General features: G+C 37.3%; 1 long non-coding RNA gene across 1 annotated transcript in view; it reads right to left on the reverse strand.

The window, feature by feature from the left end:
- Positions 1-6968, reverse strand: part of LOC106936935 (uncharacterized) — a 116742-nt gene extending 109774 nt beyond the window's left edge. Inside the window, exon 1 of the long non-coding RNA XR_001422264.1 lies at positions 6863-6968. This is a non-coding gene — a long non-coding RNA (uncharacterized LOC106936935). The remainder of the gene's footprint in view (positions 1-6862) is intronic.
- Between the last annotated feature and the right edge of the window lie 469 nt (positions 6969-7437).

Genomic DNA, 7437 nt, shown 5'->3' on the forward strand with positions numbered 1-7437 from the left:
AGAGAGGAGAAACATCGGTGATGATGAGGTACAGAGCGGTAAACTTTTGTTACTTTTCTCACATATGAGAATATAATGTTCAGTACCATGGAGATCTGGCTTTGCATGGGCGAAGTGAAATAAAGAGAAAGTGTGGAATCCCTCAACCGTGCGTCCTGCTGTTTCGGGGTAGAGTGGCTAACTACCACTGCTAACTCCTTCTCCAACGTCTCACTGCACCATCACAACGTTCAAATAACACCAAATACAGGTGGATCATAAGTTAATCTGTGATCCACCTGCACAGTCTCTTCTTGAAATGTAATATATTTTGGTGACCTTTAAATCACATTCAATATATTCTTGAATGTTCCTTCACATACAAGGAACTCATATGATTTGAAGAGATCTTAAAGAAAGTAGAGACATTTTCAAATCTGTTCATTTACATTTGTCATATTGACCAGGAAACGACACAGCCACGAAATTTTTTTTCAAACATCTGCGTTAAGGACCCCATCTGGCTGTCGCTGGATAATCTAGGTCTTAATGTGACTCCCCTGGTCAACAGCCTGCAAACTGTTTTCCAGTAGAGAACACACTGACAAATACTGCAGATATCACTCATAATCTGTTGGTATCTGACAGCAATGTAGGAATGTTTATTATTATTATAATTTTGGCTTCTTCATTTGGATATCACCACCAACTGCAACATTGGCTGCTAACTATATGTCATTTACTTGACATTTTATTACGCTACAGCTTATTGACATTATATATTATTCCTCTCTTTTTGGACATGTAAACACCACAAGCACAACCATAAGGTGTGTGATTTCAATGTTATTAAATGTTAATGAGACCAACCACATTTTTTGACGACATGTATTGAGTACAGTGTTGCTAAAAAAAAATTCAGAAACAGTGTGATTGCATTACAGGATCCCACTAGGCTTCTAGTATTTTCAAGCAACTCATTCTATAGGTACTTGGGAGCCAATTCTAATATTTTTCTGATCAGTGCTGGTTACAAAAAGCAGAAACTGCCCACTCCACATTACGCTTTTAATTTTTTGATGTTTATGATTTGTTGTTAATAATATCTTAACATGGAGAATAAAAGTCTCCAACATCGTAAAGTGACACTACAGTGCTGGAAGAAAATGGCAACATCCAGAACAATGGCAGCTGAAAGAAAAAAAAAAAAACAGACAGTGGTTTTTGGATAACTATGCACAGATCACTGTGGGGGACAGTGACGCCAGTTGCACAGTCACTCTCCCCTCAGAGAAAACGTGCGGGACAGTGTAATCTGTCATTATACTAAACCAGAGTTATATTTAGTCAGAGCTATCTTAAGAAAACTGTGTGGATTTATACTTCAAGGCCTGAACTCAGAATGATCATCTTCAAATACCTTAATGAGTGCAGAAGCACTGTAAATAAACTGAAAATGTGCTGATTCCTAAATATGCCTTCATGTTTTAGACAAAAATACACAAGCTAAATTGAACTTAAATATACTGAACATAATCACAATTGCAGCTTTCTGCTGACTCTGTGAACAATGTCAAAACAGCACAGAGAGCAAAATGTGTAAAACCTCAGAACAAGTCCCTTCGAGTTGGTTTTTATCACATGGGTTTGAAGCCCCTGTAAGGACGTGCAAGTGCAAATTCCATGACAATCAGATTTCTACTTTCAATTTTGATGTTAGATATATTCAAATTCCTTAAGTATTATACAATCTGACCTAAACAGATATAGACATCTGTTATCTAATCTTTGATGCTCCAGCGGCAGGTGCTCACTGTTTAGACTTCTTAATTTTCACTCTGTCTTTTTTCTGATGCAATGTTAACCAGTCGTAAACTGCCTCCAGTTTTGATGCTCATATTCAGATTGTTTTTTCATGGAGTTTATTGCAGCAGAAGAGGGTCATAGTATGAACCCAGACTGACAACCAGATTATTCAGAAAAGTTTCTTAAAGGGATCCCAATTAGTTGTTAGCAATAGACTCTGAGAAATATTTATTTTAGATGTAAAAACAATACAGTAAAATACTGTAGGCTTTTTGTTTTTAATAACTTTAAATAAAATATTACATGGATGTCGCCATGTTTATGCTGCAATCAATTTTGCATAAATGAACATGCTAGCAGGGCCAACCCAAGCCTGCATGGGGCCCTAAGCGAAATCTGGGTTTGGGACCCTCTATTTCTGCTAATAATGTGGATTGCTGCAATCAACATTCAGAGGATTAGATCATTCACAAATATGTTAAAAAGTTATTGCATTTCTGACAGTGCTGTTCACATTATTTCCTATATGCATGTATGTATAGGACATCAATTTATCTGTGATGATTTTCAGAATTTTCGGAGATCGGCGATCGATCGATACTTGCATATGAAGCCGATCTTATCATTCAATCTTATCTACCTCAGGAAACATCAGCCACTGTCCTCTTCTCCTCTTCCGTAGGGGGAGGTTTGGCTGACAGACCGGCTCACCAGGTTATGTCTACACGATTGCAGTTAACAATAATCACCCCACTGTTGCCTCAGCTACTTTCTTGCTATATTTAGCAACAGATCTGAAGAAAAAATGCTATCAACCAAAATGAAAATCGGCATTTAAGACTTTTTAAACATAAGTAATCTGCGATCGGCCAGAAAACTACAATTGGTGCAGCCCTTCTTAAGATGGAATACATACACACATATTCATGATATACTTTGATTAAAAGGTGCAATTCCAATAGCTAAAAATTAAGTTAGCTATTGGAATTTCTGTGCTTTCAAATAATTCCAGTGTTCCTGGAGAAGTCTCACATAACTTACAAGTTGATGTAAAAATAATGTTTGATATAGCCACATAAATTATCGCACTCAGCAGCAAACAACATATTGCTAAATACAGCTCAGAGAAGCTCACTGATATGTCGATGTAGCAGCTATGTAGGCTGATGTTAAAACATTTTGCTAGACAGTGTCAGACATTGAGAAGCTTTAATTATTATCAAACGCACAGTTTTGAAGCAAAAAAAAAAAATCAGAAACATATAGGGCCAACCAAGAGAATCAACTAATTCAAAGTTAAATCTCAGTTTCACACAAATACAAAGACGGTAGCATTGATATTTGGCTGCTGAATTGGACTGTTCAATGTCGGTATTAAGTTAATTTTCTATTAGCAGTTCTACAAATCTTTTTAATAAACATTACATTACGAAGAGACATGAAAACATACTTTATCTTGATTTTTTTTGTATTATCCATCTTTCTTTTCTTTGTCTCTGAAAGATAAGTTTTGACATTGTTTTCCTTACTTATCTTCCTTTGGTGGTTTGGATACACAGTGCAGATTGCACAGCAGCTCATATCCCAGAGAAGCAATTTATTTTTTCTTTTGCCCACATAAACAATGATTTCTTCATGATCAAATATATATTATTGTAAAAAAAAAAATCACAATTTTACAATGAAATTTTGTGTTTTTGTTCAAATAATCACATAGAAATCATTACTTAAAAAAAAAAAAAGCCGTCAGTTTGCTTATGCTTTGGGTCGGCACTGTAGGCCATTTCCAATTGCATTACCTCTATTAAGCCTTTTAAATTTGAACCACAGCTCGTTGAAATTGATGGCAATGAATAAATCACCAGGGGTAATGAAAATGAAGAGGACCAGAGAAAGGGGAAAGAGTTGGTGTTGGGTTCTGCAGGGAAATGTTTTCTCTACATTTTCAGGGTGGCAGGCTGATGGGATCCACATGGTACTCATCATCTCCAATCAGCAAGCGCCTTAAATAGGAGCGGCTTCCCGGAAGAAGATGCCAGATGGTTCTGCTTCCACAGTGGTACACTCTAGCTCTGTGCTGTGTCTAAAGTGTTTAACTAGTTCCTGACGTCTCTCTCCCATCTCTTCCTTCCTCCTAGAACCAGCTCTGACTGCTCTCCAAGATTCAGATCCACCTGGACTACCTGACCCTCGCTGTTTTGCTAGGCCTAGCCCCAGGATTCCTCCACAACCACCAGCCTGCTACTGCCTGTCCACCCTCAGTTGCCTGCTGGAACTCCTCCTCCTGGAAACCCCTCACTGCCCCAACTGCTGTACCCTCCTCTGCTCACCTGAACCCCCAATCCGTAAGCCCTCATCAGGTTACATCATCATTCCTGTCATTATTCCTCTGTCTAACCGCTCACCCATTTCTCAGTTCCTCCTCTGGCCCGGTTCCTCCCTGCTGCCGCTGATCTGCACCTCTCCATCCATTTATTGTTCAATAAATCTGTTAATCTGCGTTTGGTGTCCGTAGTTGTTGCTTGCCTTAGAGTCCTGGTACCTCACATTATGACAGTTTGCTGCAGAAGCTGGTGTTTGTGCAGCTGATCAACACATACCTCTGGTAGGTCTGTGTGATCCAACTGACGTACTGTGTCAGATCTGGTCTTTGATAGCGCCTGTTTAGGGACTGGTCTTCAGTGCAGTGTTGAGTCCATGGTTTCATATTTGGTACGGGTGGCAATAGCTTTGTTACATTTAAAAGAGGTTCCAGCGTTACTTAACTCTGATGTTTCTCTCAGCGTCTTTCACTTTCTAGCTGGCACGCTGAGTTAAGGCACTTTGGGGATAAAAACTTTAGGCACGGCATTTGTTTTTAGCTTGCAGAGTAACGGCCACCTATTAGATCTTTCATCAATTTGGTTCATACAACTGACTCTTCTGGAAATAAATGTTGAGGGCACAAATGTGGGAAATTGTGTTTGGCAGCAAAAATGCTATTTTCAGAGAAGGAGTTCAATTATCATGCAGTCCAAAAAAAGAAGTGCTGAAATTGCACTTTATTGAAATTTCACAAATCAAATAAAGGTTTCACAAATCCCATACTTGGTTTTAAATATGCTTCTATTAGAGCAGAATAATATGGTCCAGGTGTTGTAGTTTTTAACTAGAGTAGATGAAAGACGATGGTGTCACCTCGCCAGTCAGCTGAGCAAGGACACCTCCATCACGTTTCAACTGAGAAAAGTATTCTACTTTTATTGTCACTTTGAGGAGAAATTTTCAGTAGAAAACTGAGTGAAATAATGCCTCCAACAGGATGCAAGACCAGATGAGGAGTTTGTACGGTAACACTTTATTTGAAGGGGGGTGAATAAGACTGTCATGACACTTTCATAAACATGACATAACACCTGTCATGAACATGAATAAGCCTTCATGAATATTTATGACTGTTGTCATAAAACGTCATTCGGTAAATTGACACTTTTAAATACAAAGTTGACATTATTCAAAATTTCTTTTTTTTATGAAAACTTGACATTAGCCTAGAAATCATTACTGATATAAATTTGTTATAAAAGTATTACTGATTGCACTTTAAAAATTAGGTAACTTTATGTTATTAAAGATAAAATTTAAACAGTAATGATTTCTTAGTTAATGTCAAGTTGTCATAACAAAGACATTTTGAATAATGTCAACTTTGTATTAAAAGTGTCATAATTTACCGAATGACGCTTTATGACAAAAGTCATAAATATTCATGAAGACTTATTCATGTTCATGACAGGTGTTATGTCATGTTTATGACAGTGTCATGACAGTCTTATTCAACCCCCTTCAAATAAAGTGTTACCGTTTGTACTGCTCACTCAAGAGTTACTGAGCCAGCAGAAGAAAATGTACACAGAGTTGCTTCAATGACAACAGGAGAATTTCAAAGGCTTAGTTAAAATCATTATGGACACTACAAACAACAGACTGGACGAGCTGACACAAGAAGTGCAGGACATTAAAACCAGCCTGCAATTTACGCAGAAAGATGTGGATGAAATCAAAGCAGAAAGCATTAAGCACGGTGAACCAGGTAACTCGCTGCAGTCGGATGTATTTAAAGTTTGTGACAGCCTGTTGGCAGTCACCAATAAGATGGAGTGCCTATAGGAACAATCAAAGCTAAACCTTGGCGCAATTAAGGTGCAACCTTAGTTGATAATATTTTTTACAAATGTTCTTGAAAATAGTTTAACTAGTGGAATATTAATAAACGATCATTTACCATTGTTTACAGTCTATGATTGGAACTGGAAAAACACAGCTCAAAACAACAGGTCACAGTACAGATGGGTTAAGCCAGAAGAGTCATTGAAGGCACTAAAAGTCGATTTGATGACATATGATTGGGGATTAATTAATCGAATAAACAATGTGAATTCAGTATATGAAGAATTTTTAAGAATTCTGAAATTATTATATTATATAAAAAAAAACTGTCCAGTTAGGGAAAAAAAAAAGAAAAGCAGGCAAAAAAAAAAGAGTAGTGAAATACAAAAGGAATAAAAAACGCAAGTAAAGAGAAAAACTTTTTAGGGGATTTATAAAACACAGAACTACTGAATCAGAAAACAATATTAGAAATATAAAAAGAAGTTAACTAATATTATAAAGGTATGTAAAAAGGAATATTACTACACATTTTTGGACAGTAATAAAAATTATACTAAGGTGACATGGAACATTTTAAGTATTATTATCAGGAACACTTCTAATAGTAACAATTAGGGCTGAAACGATTCCTCGAATGATTCGAGTACCTCGATTATTAAAATTCCTCAAGGAAAATTTACCTGCCTCGAAGCTTCGTTAATTTGTGTTATTATTTAGCGCACCGTGTTCCAGACGGAACATTATTTGCAGTGCGCGGAGCTCTGACTTCCGCATCCAAGTTGTTGACAAATGCTAAGTGTTAGCGGCATAACATCCGATTTTCAAGTTTGGCCCGTGGGGATTTTATTGATTAGTGATAATGCCCGGGTTTTTATCGTTTTTGGGGGACCAATAGAGCTTTGGAGCTGACGTCACAGCATATGACGTTTACGTCGCTCGGCGCCATTTTTGGTGTCCACAGACCAAAACAAACTAGTCAGAACACCGGTGTTGTCATTGTGTTACCGATCGCAGTGAAGCTGTTTTCAAGTTGGATACTGGATATTCTCGCCCTCCGCGGAGTAAGGGACGTTCAGCTCAAGGTTGATCCGATTTATGAACGCTAATTTCGGCCAGCTGTTCTTTACTGGTCCCTCCTCAAGCGCTCAGAGTTTCACATAGGGACGTCAATTTCCGAACACTCCTGTAAATAAATGCCTTGTCTTGTGACCAGCTGATACAAAAAAGTGGTCATTCATGCTATTACACGAGGCACAAAATTTTAAGTCATATTTAATAATTTTAATATTAAATGTTTTCTTCAGTAGCTTCCAAATCGTGTGCCATTAACTCAATCTGTGTGAAATTGTTCTACTAGACTGCATAGATGAGGCACACTCACCTTTATTACATTTTAACACTTTTTATATATTTTTTTAGCTGTTGCTGTAGTCAAAATTTTGTATTTTTCTTAAATAGCTTCTAGGTCATGTAACCTATTAACTCAAAATCTGTGTGAAA

This window comes from Poecilia latipinna, unplaced genomic scaffold, assembly GCF_001443285.1.
Source record: "Poecilia latipinna isolate Pla-1442-1.1 unplaced genomic scaffold, P_latipinna-1.0 Scaffold2244, whole genome shotgun sequence".
Taxonomy (NCBI): domain Eukaryota; kingdom Metazoa; phylum Chordata; class Actinopteri; order Cyprinodontiformes; family Poeciliidae; genus Poecilia; species Poecilia latipinna.